At 49.0% G+C, this 19,767-nt stretch overlaps 1 long non-coding RNA gene across 1 annotated transcript; it reads left to right on the forward strand.

The window, feature by feature from the left end:
• Nucleotides 1-2,864: 2,864 nt before the first annotated feature.
• Nucleotides 2,865-8,098, forward strand: LOC136994203 (uncharacterized). Its single transcript, XR_010886330.1, has 3 exons — nucleotides 2,865-2,983; nucleotides 3,681-3,819; nucleotides 5,190-8,098. It is a non-coding gene; the product is annotated as an uncharacterized lncRNA (long non-coding RNA).
• Nucleotides 8,099-19,767: the final 11,669 nt, after the last annotated feature.

Genomic DNA, 19,767 nt, shown 5'->3' on the forward strand with positions numbered 1-19,767 from the left:
GCAGGGCTCCCACCGAGCAGTGAGCACGCCCGAGGCTGCTCTGCCCCTGCCCCTGCCCATGCCCATGCCGGAGAGAGCAGCGGGGATGAAGAGAATACCTGCTTCTTAATACTACATTAGTGTTAAGGAGTTTTACTCCTGATTTTGGTGACATCTTGACTATGTGTGGACTGACTTGTTGCACACTGGGTAACGAATCCCCGATTTGGGACAACATTCCTAATGCAGCCTGAGATGCTGGCGGCCTTCTGCGCCACAAGGGAACATTGCTGACTCCTGGCCACTTGCTCTCCCCCAGGACCCCCAGGTCTTTCTCTGCTGAGCTGCTTTCCAGCCACTTGACCCCTAGCCTGTAATGGTGCTTAATTTTTTTAAATTATTATTATTTTTTTAATTTAAGAAAGGAATGCCTTTACCTTCCCAGGGGTCTTGCTCAGAGCTCTTTGGTCTGGGGATCGGAGGTTGTCCCCGAGAATACCTCGGTGCCGGCTGGAGGTCCTGCGATGCCTCAAATCCGTCGAGACTCAGAAGCAGAGTCCCACCTGGGTCGCCAAAAGTGTCACCAAAATTGGGAGTAAAACTCCTTAACACTAATGTAGTATTAAGAAGCAGTCAGTTCCTTTATTACAGTGCTGGATGCATGGGGGATAGCTCCGCCCAATGTGCCTGCCGTATGTTGCATTAGCCAAAGTTTATATTGCTTTGTTACATACATATGCATTAAATTTCCCAGAATGATTATACGTATTCATTCTATTTCCTGGAACTAATTATCATATTTACATAGTCATTATGCATGCGGTCTGAGTCTCCAGGAGGCTTCTATGGGGGTCTCTGGTGGGCCCTGGTGGTCTCTGGTAGTCCCTAGTGGTTGCTGAAGAGGTGCCTCTTAGTGTCTTTCCATGAACTCTGAGCTCCTTTTCCATATATGATCTCGGCTTGGCTCATCTCTTTGTTTGAGAAAGCTGTCTCGTTCCTTATCCTGGTTTCTGCTGGTTTATCTGTACTCCTTCAGGATGTACCAGTCACAGTCCTTGGGTGCATCCTTGCCTGAGGCCCCCGGTAACAGTTCCCCCGTTCCCCGCCCTATGAGACGACTTCTTGTCTGAGGCCTTTGGTAACAATAGCAGAACAAGGGAAAGCCCCCATGGAAATATGGACAACTCGGCAGCTGTCCAGGGACCCCCACGCAGCCTGAGAGACCCTGGAACAGCCCCATGCACTGCAGGGCAGCCCAAGAGACACTGTGTAACTGCCTCGCCAGGTCACTGCATTCAGGGAACTTTTACGGTGTGCAAAGAGCCCGCAGGAGCCCCAGGCACAGGTACCAAGCCCTCAGTCTCCTCTAAGCACCTACTGGAGCTGCTTTTATTTTCTTCGTGAAGACAGGGACTTTGTGATTCCCCTCAGAACCTCTCTTGAGGCCTTCACTGCATCCCAGATGTCTTTTTTTTGCCTTCTAGCCTCCTTAGGACCCCCTGATGGTCCTCACACCCTCATAAGACCCCTGCAGTCATCTTAGAACCCCTCCTGAGCCTTTATTCTTCTTTCCTCTTTCTTCTTTCTCCTTACTTCTTCCTGGAAGCTCTCTATGGTCCACCTTAGGACCCTGTAGTCTTCTCAGACTAGACACCAGAGCTTTCAGAGCTCTGCCCTGAGCATCTGGCTGTCTGAAAGCCAAGTGTCCGAATTTCGTCTCCCGCAGTGCTTGTCTTGCTTGCACGCTTCTTAGCCAGGCAGTGAACGTGACCCTTGGCAAGATATTAATACACAGACTCAAGGAGACAAATGCCAAGCGAGCTTCCCTCGCCCCCGCTTGGTGCACGGACAAAACTTCCAAATGCTGGGCAGATCCGCTTGTTATTGAATTACACTTCTGTAGGGACTGAACTGGAAGTCTATTTCCCCCTGCCAGTGGGCTTGGCTCCGCAAGTCAGCATCACTACCGTCAGGAGGCGTTTGCACTTGTACTGTCAGATGCCCTGGCAGGGCGCCCAGGAGGGCGTGTGCGGTGTGTGCCTGCAGCCCCTCTGTGACATGGTCTGAGGTCACAGAGGGATGTCCCACATCACAGCAGCAGCTCCCCTCTTCCCATGGTGCCCCCAGCCTCTCCCCACTTGTCCCAGTAAGGCTGGGGGAGCCTAGGCACTGGGACCGCTCTTGCCACCGTGCTGCTCTGGAGGAGCCGCTGTGCTGTGAGCCAGAGGAGGCAGTGTGACAGCACTGGTGGTGGTCTGCTGACATGCAGAGGAGGAGGCCGGAGGGCAGCAGTTTCCTTGTCACCCTCCTGCTGACTTTGCTGCTCAGGTTTTTTCCCTTCTCAGAGGGCTGTTTGTTGGCTCAGGACTGCTTCCAGCTGTCCTCCTTGTTGCCAGAGGCAGGATCCTGTGGGAAGGAAGAGAGAGTGTGCAAGAAGGAGAGCTGGAGATGAGGAAAAAGGTAAGAGGCAGAACAATTGACCCTTGATTTAGGAGGGCACGCGTGGGCCTTTGGAGAGGTCCAGCCACAAGAGGGCTTTATAAACCACTGGAGAAGGTTAGCAATGGGAAACAGAACAAGGCACAGCTGCTGTGTGGAGAAGGTGTCTCCTACATAGTGTACATACCTGAAGAAGATGATTCGGGACTAACTAAAATTACCATCAGCTGTCATTCATGAGAAAGTCCCTAGAGAATGTAAGATGGGGCTGCAAGCTGTGTGTGTGCTACAACGCCTGCGAGCCCTCCCAAGTCACAAGGACTGAGATGGCCAAGTGTGTTGAGCATGCCCTGCCATCAAGCAGAAAATCTTTTCATAGAGCTGTAGCATTCGGATTGCTATGCTGGAGCCTCACGTGTGTCCCTGTGTTTTTTTGCCCCGGGGCGATGCTCAGGAGAGGAAGGAGAAAGAGCTACTGCTTCTGCTGCAACTCAAGGAGGACATGGAGCAGGAAGCGAGAGCTGAGGAAGTGCAGAAGAAAAGGAGAGAAGAGAAAGCCAGAAAGGCACGTGAAGGAACATTCTTTTCAGCTTGTAGGTGGCAGAGAAGAGAGCGATTACTAGGGAAAATCCCATGGGTGTATAAAAGAGGCGCCAAGTGTGCTTGGGAGCCCAGAGATCCCCCTTAGAGCTGACCAGAGCCGGGAACGTTGCAGGGTCTGGAGTGCAAAACTCGGGCAGTTTGGTGGCAGGAGCTGGACAGGTTTGTTGTGGTCCAAAGGGGAGGCTGATAAAGATACGGCTAGGGAAATGCTTGTGTCCCTCCAAAAGTGGCATAAACTAGAAGAGGAACCGTGGGCCTTTCCATGCCTGTAATGTAACTGTGCCTTTTCAGACTGTGTGTCTTGTTCCCTGGCAGCTCATTGGAGCAGGAACCCTCAGTGTTTTAACCTGAGGTCAGACGATGCTGTTCAGGACGGCTCAGTCAGCACATTGCCACTTGATTTCTGTACATCCTTTGTGGGCTTTTTTGTTTGTTTTGTGATTTTTTTTCCTCCATTGCAACTGGATTCAACAAGGGATTGCTCCCAAGACAAAAAGACAAAGACATGCCAGGAAACGTGTTGAGGCTTGGGTTGGCAGTTTCTGTCTTAGACAGAAGAGAGTGCATGTAAGCTGTATGCAAGATGCTTGATGGAGCATCTCTAGGCCAAAGAAACCTTGGGGTAATCTACTCTTCACTGCTTTTCTTCAATATTGTAGAAGCGACTACTGCTGGAGAAAAAAATGGCCTATCACCTCAAAAAAGGGCAAGATCTTCTTTCCCCCAGTGCAGAGGTGGAAGTTCATGGCAAATATTTGGGCACGTTGCTGTCTCGGGACCCACCGACTGAAGCCGGAGGTACCTGCAATGCAAATGTTATGTGGAACCAGCTCTTGCTGCTCTCTCCCAGGTCCGCAGATAGGCCTGCTCTCACTTCCGAAGCTTTAGCCTCTGGAGGCTTGGAGTGAGTTGCCAGAGGTTGGGGTTGCTGCTCTTTTCAGGGCTTTGAAAGACTGTGTGGATGGGCTGGGTGAACGAATGCCAGCCCACAGAGCTGTCTTGGGGCTTCCTACCCTGTGCTCATGCCAAGCGTACGTGACACAGGCACCAGAACAGAAGAGCTCAGGTAAGGTGAGACCCTGAAATGCAAAAAGGAAAAAAACATTTCAAAGGAAAAATGGAAACCTCAGCATAACTCCCAGGAGCTCCTTCCTTTGTGAGTAGTTTGTCCCTGGCAGAAGCAGCTTTGAACACTGTTGATGTGCTTTCGCATGCTTTGCATAGAGCAGCCAAGCTTAGGAAAAGATGAGCTAATGGGGCTGAGAGCTGGCACCTCCTAGAAGCGCAAACCTTTGGACAGTGTTCACTCTATGGTGGAAAAAATTGCTCCAAAGTCTCCACTCCCTCTCTTTCGTGTGTATGCCATGAGGGGATTTCCTAAACTTTCACGCACATGCAAAGCCTCTCCCGCCCCCAAATAGGCAAAGGCAAGCCTGGAAGTCGGTTATTTTCCTACAGACAATCTGTAGACTGAGCACGTCTCTGACATCGTGGTGGTATGGTGGCAAAACGTGGGATTTGGTTTAGCAGTCCCCAACTCTGCTCAGCGCTGAGTCCCGGCTCCTGACCTGGGAAGATGTGGGCAAGCTTGAGCAGATCTCTTTGAGCCTGGCTCCAACAGAGCCAGCTACCCAGCTCCCACGGCCCCCACCCCATGGCAGTGGCACATTGCATGGCCTTGGGCTTGGCCAGCCAAGGATGAGTTCCCTCTTGGCAGTGCCGTATCTTAGCCTTAGGCAAAAAGGATGCGCTTTCCCTGTTGAGGGACATCAGAACATGCTAGTGTGCTTCTCGCCTATGATTTCAAAAGTAACACTCAAAGAACGTTCAAGACGCAGAGGTTAATGTTGTAGACATTCAGTGTTGCCTGATAGGATGAGCATTTTGTTGCCGCTCACTTTGTGTGCTTCTACGTACAGCATTTGCTGTGCCAGCACCTAGCATGGGACAGTATTGGGCCTTCAAGGAGAGCCCACCAAATAAAAAACCCTAGAAGAGGCAAGCTGCAGGGGCTCAGCCATCCTGCTTGCCCTGGGGGCAAGGCCCATGCAGGGTAAGACAGTGGTCTTGCAGTCTTGCAAGAGAAGTCTCTTGTTTAGCCCCACAGTCAATGTCTTTTGCTATGTAAACATGTACAAATTGAAGCTTGATTTCTTTTTTCCCCACAGGAGCTAACCAGGCTTGTCAGTCTTCAGCTAACGGAGGGAATTGCACCAAGGATTCACTTACTGCCATGGTCTGCCAGAAGGGCTCTGTGATCACGCATACTGCCACAAGTGAAAGTGCCTCTGCTCAGGTACACAGGCTCTGCACAGGAGCTCTCACAGGCAGAGCTGTGAGTCAGAGCTGGGTCACGCAGGGCGTCGCAGCTCCTGTACTGCAGTGCTGTGGTACCAGCGACTCGCGAGAGAGAGCTGCCACACGCTGCCTCTCTTGGCTTGGGAGCAGCACTTGGTCACTGAGGAGATGTTGCCTTGCTGGGGTGTGATGTGTCTTCTTTGGACAAAGGCTGTCAGAGACCCAGAAATGGTTGGTTTCCAGAGTGTCTCTCTCACTCTCTCTCTCCGTCTCTGTGACACAAGGCACTGGCAGTTGTTGAAGCACAGGTGTGCTCAGGTGTGTTCGGTGGCCACTTCTGTTCTGCTCCAGGACTCACACACTTACTGTACATCAGTCAGCTGCACTCAATGTCCCCACGGTCCCTGTTGCCGCTTTCTCCTCTGGTGCGCAACCAAGCCTGCCACACTACTTAGCATGCTAGTGCCAGTGCTTGGCTGAGCACACCGCATATGCACGCTGCAGAGTGCTGAGTGCTCTAGAGCTGCAGTGGACACTTGCTGTGGCCTCCTGCCAGACTGGAGATAATGAGGCCCACGTTCTCAGCTCTGAGGTGTAATTCCAGCAGCAGCAGCCAGCAGCCTGGGAGAGCTCAGCCTTGCTGTGAGCAGAGCATCAGGGCTGGGATTGTCACAGGAGACCAGAGGGCTTAGGAAATGGGGAGAGCTCTAGAGGTAGAACCAGCCATCCGTGTTCAGATTTCTCATCTAGCCGGCATCCAGGGGGCATTGAGGGCCCGCCGGGCAAGTCCTGGAGCAGCTGTGCTGACAAGATTTGTGTGGTGGCCCCTGGCAAGGTGTTTTATGAATGCGAGAGATGACCAGCTCCCATTCAAAATCCAAAGCAGCTCGTGCTGGTTTGGCTTTCTGAAGATGAGAGCACCACTCAGCTCCTGGAGAGCAATGGCAAGGGTGCCCACCAGTCCTGCATGGACTTGCCCTGAAGGGCTGGACACTTCAGACTCATGGTACATCTTCACAGCATCTGCTGAGCAGTCTCTCAAACTGGGAACTCCCCTGCCCTGGAGTCCCTCTACTGAACTACCGAATGGCCTCTGGCCTTCCTGACCCAGGGACATCTGTTTCCACCTCCTGCTGAGACCAATCCACAGAAAAGAGCTTTGGCTTGTTTTGGAGCTGGCTGTGTGTGTGCGTGACACAACACCCTCGCCAGGAAGTAGCTACATGCGTACGTGTCTGTGTGTGTGTGTGTGTGTGTGTGTGTGTGTGCACGCATAGAGCGGGGGGAGTGTGTCTGTTATCGTGCACATCTCCAGGTGGGCCAGTGCTGGGGCTCCTGTTGGAGTGGAGAGTAGAAATCAGGGCCTGAGTCATTTCATCCACCACACTGTGATCCACAAGCATGACCTCAGGGTGCCTGCGGGACCCTTTGATTTAGGAATCTCATCTTCCTGGTTTTTAGAAATCACATTTGATTCCCAGGTGTCTGAGTCCTCCAAAACCTGTATGCCAGGTAACGTGCCCTTCACAAGAGCTTTTCCTGCTGCAAAGCAGCAGGCTCTTTCTGCTTGGAATCAGCCTGCTTCTGCTCTGGGGAAACAGAAAACTCACCTGAGTAAATGGGCATGTTCACTCAACAGTTATCTCCTCCCCTCTGTCCTCCAAGACTGTGTGCCAGGGGCTCATACCACACTACAGGGGGTTCACAAGTCCACATATTGGACCGCTGCACCCACAGCAAGCTTTCCCAAGCCAGTGTTGGATTCCCTACCTAAACTCAGGCCCAGTAGCACCAGAGAGACCCTGCCCATCATAGGCCAGCAGTTTTCAAGAAAGCCCTTCCCTCCACCGCGTGCAAAACCCCCTTCCCAGAGGGCAAGGCTGTGGAGACCAGTGTGTGAGAAGCCTGTGCCAAGAGAGCCAGAGTGATCCCAGTTGGAAGAGGGAGCACTAGCCAGGAACCTGGTGGAAGGAGTGCTGCAGAGCTGTGTGGCTAGAGGCTGTGTTTGAGCACCCTCAGAGTAAAAAAGATTTTTCTTCTTCTGCTTGAATGGAAGTTGTATTTCAGTTTGTGCCCAGCGCCTCCTGTCCTCTCTTTGGCACCACCGACAAGAGTCCAGCTCCATCTTCTGTAGTCCCCTTCCCCACCATCAGACGTTTTCACACATTGATAAAATCCCCTGCCCCGAGCCTTCTCTTCTCCAGGCTGAACAATTCCAGCTCGCTCAGCCTCTCTCCATATGACACATGCTCCAAACCCTTAATCAGTCACCTTTGGTGGCTGGGCTTGCTCCACTAGGCCCATGACTTTTTGTTCTGCTGGGAAGGCCGGAATGGGGCAAAGCACTACAGAGGTGGCCTCACCAGTGCTGAGCACAGGGGAAGGAACACCTGCCTCGACCTGCAGGTCACGCTCTTCCTGTTGTCTGAATTAGGAGAAATTATTAATTGAACTTGCAAATTTTACTTCAAAAGGAATTTTAATGGTTAAGATTTAGGACTGGGGGACCTATCCTTGAAGTTACCAAGAATAAGCAAGGAGGAATTCCTAGTCAGTGTTGGAGTCGATGTTCCTCCTTCAAGTTAGGAACATCCTGGGAACATGTATATAGCTAATCAGTCAACAAAAAAACAATAATTATAGCCCTAGTCACTTTTGTAGTGACTCTAAAGCACTGCAGAGACATGTTGCTTAGAAATGCTTCTGCCTTGCTGCTCCAGAATTTGCCTTTCGGAGGGGACAGTGCTGCCTTAGGTACAGGTGGATTCATGCGTTATAGGAAACCATACTTACTATAACTTGTTATATGTATTAATGTTTTTAAAATGTTGTTTTTCCATTTTGACTTTTTATTAAAAGAAAAAGTGTTGAAAATCCATATTAGGTTATGATCTAGAAAAATTATCAGGGTGACTTTAAAAAAAAAAATCAGCTCCTTCAGTGAGTGTGTGCAGTTTGAGGTGCACTCGTGAGCTTGCCTAGCACTAAACATATCACACACAATTATTATCTCAGAATTACCAAAACTGTGTTCTCTGTACTCTATCTTTCAGACCCTCTAGTGGGGGGGGTTATCTGCCTTTTTTTTTTTTGGTAAGACTATTGTACATAAATGTACAGTATAGGTCAAATGACTAGAGCAGGCAGTATTCAAACACAGTTTATTAACTGTTTTTGAAAACCTACAAAGACATTCAAACAAACTGAGAACTTTTATTTTTTTCTTTACTTGTGTGTTATTTCCCAGAAGTAATAAGTGAGTTGAGCGTCACATTTTGCTGCCTTTCACCTAAGAATAGGAGCTTTTATCCAGTTGGATGTTTGTGACTCCTACTGCTAGAGCACAGGAAGAGGTCTAGTCCTCAGGGCTCTGTGCAGACGGCTGGGTCAGCAGAACATTGCTTCCCCCTGAAGAACACCCCTGCCCAGTTCCTGGGCAACTGCAGAATCATCATATTGGTGAACATATATTGTTATGGACAACCCTCCTTTGGAGCATTTTGTGATGCATATAGGGTATGAAGAGAAGGTTGTGTGAGTTAGGGACTTGGAGAAAGAGTATGTTGTCTTTGGAGTGTCTTTCTAGGAGGATTTCCTCTCCTCTCTGGATCCTTTTCTCCTTGTGTGGAATCTCTTAAAAGATGGAGTGGATGTATTGAGAGGGAACTTGATAGCTTATTGGGAAGACTCTTGAAACAAATTCTGCAGTCACTGGCTGGCACGTGCAAAACATAGCCCCTGCCTCTGATTCCCTCTGATATGCATCAGGAACAGGCTTTGAAGTCTTTGGGAGAGGAGGAACTTGGAAGAGCTTTGGAGAGACCAGGAAGGACGCCTACCTTGGGGCCTTTTTTGCTCTTGCCGTTTGGTGTTATTTTTCTGGTCTTCCTTTCTCCAGACTTTCTCCCTGGTCTCCAAGGTCTGGGATTCCTAAGGGCTGGCCTTAGCAGTAAAGACCGAAGCAAAGAAGGCATTCAGCAGCTCTGCCTTCTCTGTATCCTTCGTCACCACAGTCCTTGCCCCATTCAGCAGCAGACCAACACTTGCCCCGGCCTTCCTTTTGTTGTTGATGTATTTGAAGAAGCCCTTCTTGTTGTCCTTGACATCCCTTGCCAGATTAAGCTCCATATGGGCCTTGGCCTTCCTAGTCCCATCCCTGCCTATGTGACTGACCAATAACCCCTACAATGGAAGAAGGTTCAGAGATGGGTAATGGTGAGTTGCCCATGAAGCTCAGGAATAATGTAGGGTGTGACTTGTTAATCACAGCTCTTGCACAGAGAACTGACTTTATCTCAACACAAAGGGCACCAGAGGACAGCTAACAGAGGCAGCAAACAGATGCAGGGGGGCAAGAAGACACCTTCATTTCCAATCCCAGCAGTGTCTGCTTCCTCAGGTATGGTCATGACACGCCGCAGAGCACATTCCCCAGTCGCTGCATCTGCTGTGTCAGAGGGTTGAACCCAGACAGACCCTCTGACAGCTGATGCAGCTCTACACGTCTCAGGCTGCAGGGAGTGCTTGGGGCATCTCCAGGAGGCCTGGGCTGACAGTCAGCCCTCCTGCAGGAGGTGTGCTGCTGTTGTCGAGTTGTGTTGTCAGGTAAGGGAGTTACAGGAGGAAGTCAGTAGGCTGCAGAGCATCTGAGAGGATGAGCAGGAGATAGACAGGGTATTCTCAGAGACTGTACAGCTTCAGGGGTCCCAACCTCCCACAGCAGTGGAGTTGCCGGAGGGCTCTGTGCCGTGTGAAATGGTACATAACACTGTAGAAGGCAGCTGGAAACTGGTCACTTCTCATAGGAGGAGAAAGGCTCCTACTCCTCCTGAAGACTTGCAACTGAGGAACAGGTTTAATGCCCTCCAGGATGAGGAGGAGCTGGGCATGGCTGCAAGGGAAGCAACTGGGACAATTGACCTGTGCCTTGCAGAAACACCTGGAAGAAGCGGCACGTGATTGTTGTGGGGGACTCCCTGCTGCAGGGGACAGAGGCACCTATCTGCCGACCTGACCTCATGTCTAGAGAGGTTTGTTGCCTGCCAGGGGCTTGAATATGAGATGTCATGGAAAAACTGCCAAGGCTTGTCCATGCTTCAGACTATTACCTTCTACTGCTCTTCCACATGGGCACTAATGATACCAAGGGCAAATTGGAAACCAAGGACTTCAGAGCTCCGGGAATGGTGGTCGGGACTGTGGGGGGCCCAGGTAATTTTCTACTCAATCCTGCCAGTGAGAGGGATGAATGGGAGGAGGAGACGGATTTTCCAAGTTAACAGCTGGCTGTGCTGCTGGTGCTGGCAACAGGGTTTTGGTTTCTATGACCATGGGATCCTGTTTGAAGATGGACAACTGATGGCAAGAGATGGGATCCACCTCACTAAGTGGGGCACATGTGTGTTTGCCAACAGGTTGGCCAACCTGGAAAGGAGAACTTTAAACTAGGAAAGATGGGGGAAGGGGAGAGTTATAGTGCCAGGGTAGTTGGCAAAAGACAGGTCAAGTCAGGATGCCTCCAGCAGGTGCCTGCAGCCAGGGAAACGCGTACGGGACATGACTATGGAGGATCTCTTGTATCCCTCCTGGGAAACCTGCATGCTTGATCACCTCTCTGAAATGCCTGTACACCAATGCACACAGCATCGGGAATAAACAGGAAGAATTAGAGATCTGTGTGCGGTTGCAGGGCCATGATCTCATTGCCATTACAGAGACATGGTGGGATAGCTCGCATGGCTGGAGAGCTGTCATGGATGGCTACGTGCTTTTCAGGAAAGGCAGGCCAGGAAGGTGAGGTGGTGGAGTTGCTCTTTATGTGAGAGAGCAACTGGAATGTACTGAGCTGTGCTTACGGGTGGATGAAGAGCAAGTCGAGAGCTTATGGGTAAGGATTGAAGGACAGGCTAGCATGGGTGACACTGTTGTGGGTGTTTACTACACGCCACCTGATCAGGACAAGGAAGTCGATGTGGCCTTCCACAGACAGCTGGAAGTGGCCTCATGATCCCAGGCCCTGGTTCTCATGGGGGACTTCAACCACCCTGATATCTGCTGCAAAGACAACACAGCTAGGCACAAAGAGTCCCGGAGGTTCCTGCAGAGCATTGGTGACAACTTCTTGACACAGGTGGTGGAGAAGCCAACAAGGAGAGGTGTGCTGCTGGACCTCGTACTAACAAACAAAGAAGGACTGGTTGAAGATGTGAAGGTTGGGGGCAGCCTTGGCTGCAGTGACCATGAGATGGTGGAGTTGAGGATCCTGCGAGGAGGCAGCAGGGCACTAAGTAGGATCGCAACCCTGGACTTGAGGAGAGCAAACTTTGTCCTCTTCAGGGACCTACTTGGAGGAATCCCATGGGTTAGGGCCCTAAGAAGGAAGCGGGATCCAAGAGAGCTGGTTAATATTCAAACATCACTTCCTCCAGGCTCAAGAGCGGTGCATCCCTATGAGTAGGAAGTCAAGCAAAGGAGGTAGGAGACCTGCATGGATGAGCAAGGAGCTCCTGGCAAAACTCAACCAGAAGAAGGAAGTAGACAGAATGTGGAAAGGGGGACAGGCCACTTGGGAGGAATATAGGAACGTTTTCAGAGTATGCAGGGATGCGACGAGGAAGGCTGAGGCCAGTTTGGAATTAAATCTGGCGAGAGATGTCAAGGACAACAAGAAGGGCTTCTTCAAATACATCAGCAGCAAGAGGAAGACTAGGGAAAATGTGGGCCCATTGCTGAGTGGGGTGGGTGCCCTGGTGACAAAGGATGCAGAGAAGGCAGAGTTACTGAATGCCGCCTTTGCTTCAGTCCCTACTGCTAAGGCGAGCCCTCAGGAATCCCAGACCCTGGAGGCAAGAGAGAAAGTCTGGAGAAAGGAAGACTTTCCCTTGTTTGAGGAGGATTGGGTTAGAGCTCATTTAAGCAAACCTGACACCCACAAATCCATGGGCCCCGATGGCATGCACCCACGAGTGCTGAGGGAGCTGGCGGATGTTATTGCTAGGCCACTCTCCATCCTCTTTGAAAGGTCATGGAGAACAGGAGAGGTGTCTGAAGACCGGAAGAAATCCAATGTCGCCCCAGTCTTCAAAAAGGGCAAGAAGGAGGACCCAGGGAACTACAGGCCAGTCAGCCTCACCTGCATCCCTGGAAAGGTGATGGAGCACCTCATCCTGGAGGCCATCTCCAAGCGTGTGGAGGAAAAGAAGGTGATCAGCAGTAGTCAGCATGGCTTCACCAAGGCGAAATCATGCTTAACCAATCTGATAGCCTTCTATGATGGAATGACTGGCTGGGTAGATGAGGGGAGAGCAGGGGATGTTGTCTCCCTTGACTTCAGCAAGGCTTTCGACACTGTGGTTTAGACGAGTGGACAGTGAGGTGGATTGAGAACTGGCTGAATGGCAGAGCTGAGAGGGTCGTGATCAGCGGGGCAGAGTCTAGTTGGAGGCCTGTAGCTAGCGGTGTCCCCCAGGGGTCAGGACTGGGTCCAGTCTTGTTCAGCTTCATCGATGACCTGGATGAAGGGACAGAGTGCACCCTCAGCAAGTTTGCCGACAATACAAAACTGGGAGGAGTGGCCAATACACCAGAGGGCTGTGCTGCCTCAGAGAGACCTGGACAGGCTGGAGAGCTGGGTGGAGAGGAACCTCATGAAGTTCAACAAAGGCAAGTGCAGGGTCCTGCACCTAGGGAGGAATAACCCCATGCAGCAGTACAGGTTGGGGGCTGACCTGCTGGAAAGCAGCTCTGCCGGGAAGGACCTGGGAGCCCTGGTGGGCAGCAAGTTGACCATGAGGCAGCAATGTGCCCTTGTGGCCAAGAAGGCCAATGGTATCCTAGGCTGCATTAGGAAGAGTGTTGCCAGCAGGTGGAGGGAGGTGATCCTCTCCCTCTCCTCAGCCCTGCTGAGGCCACATCTGGAGTACTGCATCCAGTCCTGGGCTCCCCAGTGCAAGAGGGATGTGGCACTACTGGAGCAAGTCCAGCGAAGGGCTACAAAGATGATTAGGAGACTGGAACATCTTTCTTATGAGGAAAGGCTGAGAGAGCTGGGCCTGTTTAGCTTGGAGAAGAGAAGGCTGAGAGGGGATCTTATTAATGTGTACAAGTATCTGAAGGGAGGGTGTCAAGAGTGTGAAGCCAGACTCTTTTCAGTGGTGCCCAGCGACAGGACGCAAGGCAACAGGCACAAACTGAAACATAGGCAGTTCCATCTGAACATGAGAAAAAAATTGTTGACTGTGAGGGTGACAGAGCACTGGAACAGGTTGCCCAGAGAGGTTGTAGAGCCTTCTTCTCTGGAGATTTTCAAAACCTGCCTGGACGCGATCCTGTGCAATGTGCTCTAGGTGACCCTGCTTGAGCAGGGGGGTTAGACTAGATGATCTCCAGAGGTCCCTTCCAACCTCAACCATTCTGTGATTCTGTGATTCCGTGACACCTCTTGTAAACCCATTCATATTTATCCTAAGGAATGAGCAAATAAAAGAGGCCTTGAAAAATGCTTTGCACAAAGGCCTGGTGATGACTAAGATGGCAGAAAAGCCATGAGCATCATCATGACTGGTACTTACTCTTTGAAAAATCTGAGCAGGACCTTTCCATTCACAGGGATAAACTAGCCAGCTTAGATGAGACTCCTTGGATGAGATTCAGTGGTGCTTACAATACGATTCAGGTAAGCAGCCAGGTGGTATCTACGTGAGGATGAGGTGAATCAGTCTCTCAACTCCATTCTCTGTATTGGTAAGGGACTAAATTCAGCCAGAGTCACGTGGGGCTAGTGCCATTTGAGATGCCACAGAATATCCTAGCTGAGCTCCAGCAGCCCTTCTAGAAAGGAAGAAGTCTCCCAAAGGCTCCTTGTCACAACTGCCGAGATGTCTTGGGCTCCTTAGGGCATCTGAAATAGCAGAAGACACCTGCGTGTGGACAACTGAATCCAGTTCCCTAAAGAACTGAGGTGTTTAGGATTCATCTCACCTGACTTTAGTGACAGCAATGGACGTATATGTATTTGAGATTACCATGAGCCATCGCTAGAGTGAGTAGAAGGAAAGATATTTCCACACAGCCATTCAGCACTGCTTGGGATAGGTATGTTGATATGGTGAACTGGCCTTTGGAAGTGGTGAATTCTGTCTGTGGATTGTAGACTCAGCCTGGCTGAGTCTCCTGCACACATCAGGTGTGTCTTAGGCTACACTTCTGCTTTTGTGATGTCTTCCAGGGGCTGAATTAGAGTTCCTGATCAAGTGATGCTGACTGGTTTGCATCCTTTCTGTCTGCAGAGTGTGAATTCTGGCATCTTCTTGTCTGCCCCCTGATTTTCCCATTAAGGGAACTAATTGGCTCACTCCAGAGAAGGTGCAAACTAAGAGCTTAGAAGTGTGGTTGGTCAGAATTACCAGGGACCCTGGAGAGAAACATGAAGTGAAACACCTCAACAACATGGAAGCATCATGAAGTTGCCTAAATCTATTAGATTTGACCCCTCCTGAGGTTTCTTTTTTTTTTTTTCTTCTTTTTTTCCTATCAGTTAAATGTTATGATTTGGTTTATGATGTGAACTATATGAATTGTCTCTGTTAAAGTAGTGGTGGATTAGGCTCTCTTAAGTGTGCAGGTGACTGGTGCATTTAAAAAACAATAATATAATAATCTGCCTTCATAGTACCTTGCAGCACTGGAAGAAACAGATTGGTTGGACTTTATATATTAAAGTATTTTTGCAATTTTTATATACATAGAGATAAGGTAATTAACAACCCTCTTGCCCTTCTCCCCTTCTCCCACTTTTTTTTTTCCAAACTTCTTGGGAAAACTTTAACTGAAAGACGAACGTATGCCAAATGTGCGTTCTCATTGAAAATAAAGGCTATGGTTTCCTCAGAATGCTGCATCGTTATTTATTAAGTGCTCATATTGTATCTTCAGTGTCATAACTGTATTATTACTTGGGAGATTCCAGTGTTTAAACACAATATGTTTGGAATGAGGTGTCCCACATGAAACACAAAGTTGCTGAGGACAAAAAGTCTGTTGAAATAAAATCAGAGTCAATTACTTCATTGATCTTTTTCTTTTTTTGTGTGTTCAGTCCTTCTGACAAAATAAAAAGGTTTCTAGCAATTTCTGTCCTCGAAAATGATCAGATTTTTCCAAGAGCTCACAATTCCCCAAAGGTCTCATTTTACTGATTTTTGTTGTTTTTGTTGTGAGATGGTCTGGTAAAATCAACCTGTGAAGACCTTTATTTTCAGTCACTGCAAACTCCTACTTGATACTAGCATCTATGTATTATTCCACCTTGCTTCTCTTGATGTTTTCTTCTTCCCTTCAGTTATGTTACTCTTTGTTCCTTGCCTTAACCTTAGCTATGTCACTGTACACCCATAATGAGCAGATGCTTTGTACTTCATGGTGCATTAACACTGAAGAATGTTGCTTTTGGTATCAATTGGTGCACTGATCTTACTTCAGTCACCTAATAGACAGCCATACGGCCTAAGCTGCTCTGCAGAAGCCCCAGGGAGATGGAATCTCAGAGGGATCCTGACCCTAGGAACAGCATGACTCGTGCCTCAGTAGCTCTATCTCTCTCCACTGATTGCAGAGAGACTGAATGACCAGTTTAGGCTTGAAGTTGTTTAAATTAGTTATATGAAAAAGCGGAAGATAAAGTGAAATGATTTCCATGTCTATCTTGTCTGAGGTGCAAGAAAAGGCAATTTTCCATGTTTAAATAGCGTTGGCTTCTGTAAGACTTGGCCTCATAAACAAAAAGACTGCTTTACACACTTTGCCATTTTACTTTTTTTTTTTTCCATGCCTCAGTAATTGTGTCTGTTTATTTGAGCAAAGGGAGAGACTAGATGAATTTCTGCCCTGATGCTAGGGGGAAAGAGGAAGAAGGAGTTTGTATAGACTTCTGCTTCCACCTTGGGTGGAACAAGTCAAGACAGAATGATTCTACAGAAGGGTCAAGGAGCTCTCTGGACCAAGAAAAACAGAGCTAGGAGCACTCCCTTACCTAACTTGGGATGGCTACCATAGGGCTGTCTCTCCCTGAGCTTCCTTTGTAGCCAGTGAAGAGAAACAGCTACTGTTGGCTACAAGTCATGTGAGCTAATCTAGCCCATTAGCTTAAGGTGAGGTGTATCCCTCTAGAAATGTCTCACCGAGTGTGAAGGCAGGCTAAGAAAGGAAGCTCCACTGGATGGTACCTCTTGCAGGCATCTGGAGGTATTCCAGATGCCCTGGGCATGTGCATATCATGTACAGGAAACCTGTGCCCTTCTGAATACCTACACCTATCAAGTCATAGAGCTTCTTGTGTCAAAGTCACCTCAGCCTCACCTCAGTCACCTCAGCTCCCTCCCAAGTTAATGACAGGCGACCAGCATCTTCACATCTCCACAGGGAGATTCATCCTACCTGTTTTAGGAGCCCATCTTAGAAAAACATCTGTCATTCTCTGATGTGGCTGATTTTGACTACCAGTGAAGTCTCCCTGACCATCTGAGATTTGGATTATAAAAGTTTGTTGAAGTGAATTGCAGGGGACTCACTCTTAAAAATAAATTAAATTTGAGGATACTCAAGGACATAGGTTTCTTATTTTGGAGGTCATTGGGTCCAACACCCTCCTCAAAGAAAAGCAAGCTATGTGGCTCACACTTTTTCCCCCTAGGTATCACCGTGATATCTGTCATATCTCAAGCTCTTTTTTGTCACCTACCACTTTCAACCATAGTAGTTTTCATATTTCCCTCTCTTTGTCATCCCCCAGCAACCTGTGTACATTATTAAAAAGAGCATCTTGCTCATAGGCTCAGCTCACACTGCGATGCAGGAGGTGACTGAAGTCCAGTTCTTCAGGAAATGGGGAATGGTTGCTTCATACAGGAATATCTGTGCTCACATATTTCATCGCTGATGATGGAGAAGCTTGGACTGTACCTGCTGGTACTCATTATTTCTGTCTGAAAGGAAGATAGCACCCACCCAAGGACACTCAAGCCAAGCCTGTTACTGTCCTGTGAGCTCTGTGCGATACATCGCTCCCCTTGCTTGGGGGGTCAGAGTGTGTCAAGAACTCACTGTTTCTGCCTGAGACCCCATCTCATACTGCTGCTGGAACTACCCACTTTCTATCCCCATAGAAAGTTATTGTGGGGAGAAAAAGGACTCTTGGAATGATGAAACCACTTCCAGTGGCATCTGACACATCAGTTCTTGGAGACTCTGCAAATCCTCTGCAAATCCTCTGCAATCCTCTGCAAATGCTGCTCTAAAGTGTGTAACAGAGCCAGTATCACTGTGTTAAAACTTAGAGGTCAACATTTCAAATATCTGACGTTAAGGTAGATAAATGCCACCCAGAGAATCTACATACTGGTTATAGTTCTATGCTGGAGGAAATTAAAGGTATGGAGAATTTCATGATTGATTTCTGTCACTCTACAGTTATATCATATTCATCCCTCTGGGTATGGGACCTGACTCTTAGAGAAGCTTTCTGTATTATCAACACCCCCATTTTTTCATCTCCCACTGCAGCAGGATGGTATTGGTTCAGTTATCAAAAAAAAAGCAGGCTTTCATCTATGAGTTCAGACGAGGGAAAGCAAAGAAAGACTGAGGAGAGCTTCAGAGGCCATGGTAAGCATGAATTGTGGGAGTAAAGAAAGGAGAAAGGATTAGGGATAGGAAAAGAAGAAAATACGAGGGCTCCGTTCATAAGATCTGTGTTAGCCAGTGGAAAGTAAATGAGTAATTAAAGTGTGTGTGTGTGTGTGTAGGAAACGATACAAAGGGAAGAAAGGTATGGTTTCTGCTTAAAGTATTGGGAAAATAAGACCCAGAAAATATACCTTTGCTCTGCAGAAAGACATACAACTTTTTAGAGGGGCTGAGACTATGAGATGGACTTTCACAGTTCCCCTCTGCAAGAAACCTCAGAGGAAAGGAGGGATGGCATTCATCTTCTCGAATGTAGACACGTCCAGTGGAAAGGCCTGATTCAGCTGCCCATTTATCACTGTCAATATGGAGATGCCCTGTGGTATCTAGGACATGCAGAGGAATCCCATGCCTCAACTTAGTTGGGCAATGGGAGAGAAAACAGCCACTTCAGAGTAAGGTTTCTCCCACTCCAGAACAGGTGCAACATGCATGAGGACTGACCTGGCAAAAGAGATGAGGTGGGAACGCAGGGTGGTGGGAGGCTGGCTGAGAACAAAGGCTCAGAGGAAGATTAAGTCAGGCCCTGCCTCTGGTGACCAAATTACAATCAGCTTCTGTTGGTATACTCGTTATATGTTTGTGTCTCCACAGATAAGAGCTATATCTCCTCAGAAGGCCACCCCAGGTGCCAAAAGCTGCATGAGGGACATGCTCTAGGCATGCACAGGAGTGAGGCTTTAGGGATAGGCTCATCTCAGCAGGGCAGCAGGCCAATCCAAGAGTCTTCTCTGCTTGATCTGATGGCCCAGGCTCCCTGGTCAGATCGCGGAAGGAGTGAGGTGCTGCATGTGGCTTGTGTTAGGCACCAACCTCAGGATGGGCTGACTCACAACCAGGCTTTCACTGATGTCCTCAACCACAGGCAGCAGTGCTGTTGGCCACACGTGAGCACTGGAAGCCCTTTCAGATGCCTGCACATTTCCCATTTCTGCTTCCATTTTCCCCCTCTTGCCTCAGTCCCTAGCAGACCTCTTCACTAGGCCCCGGCTCTGTGACCCCTGCCCACATCCATGTTTGGCATACCTGAGGCCATCCTGACTCATAGGAGGTGCATGCATGGGTGCGGTCAACTCTGTTGCACTGGCGATCTTCACTGAACAGAACAGTATCTAACAATACAGACCTCTACACTGGGAATATGTACAGCTGAGAGAGAGGGCTACCATCTCAGGAACCCACAGAGAGGAAAATACTCCAGTGCTTGCCCCTGGAAGGAGCTCACATTACGGCTGAAATTCCTTTATGTTCTTCACAGAAAAAGAAAGCTAAGACATTTCAAGAGCTCCTGCTTCCAGCATGATAATTGGGTTTATTTTAAAGAAAGAAGAAAGGCAGGGATATTCTTTGCACTCTTCTACACCAGGCCTATATTCCTCTAAGACATTTATTCCCTTCTCCCCCTTCCCATTCCACAAACTTCTCAATATGCTGCTCTTCAAAAGCTACACCCGATACACAGAATATGCATTTCCAAGTCTGCCATGCTAGGTCAGTTCATTCCTGGTGGATCACAACTAGTACGAGCTCTGTGTGCAGGCCACAGATTTCCTGAATGCATTTCCAAGAGCCCCCTTGACCTCCCTGTTCTGCAGGCTGTAAATGAGCGGATCGACCACGGGTGTGAGGATGGTGTAGAAAAATGACAGCATTTTATTGAACTGTCCCAGCAGAGCTGTTCTGGGCATCAGACAATGATGAGGGTCC

This window comes from Apteryx mantelli, chromosome 25 (genome assembly GCF_036417845.1).
Source record: "Apteryx mantelli isolate bAptMan1 chromosome 25, bAptMan1.hap1, whole genome shotgun sequence".
Classification (NCBI taxonomy): Eukaryota; Metazoa; Chordata; class Aves; order Apterygiformes; family Apterygidae; genus Apteryx; species Apteryx mantelli.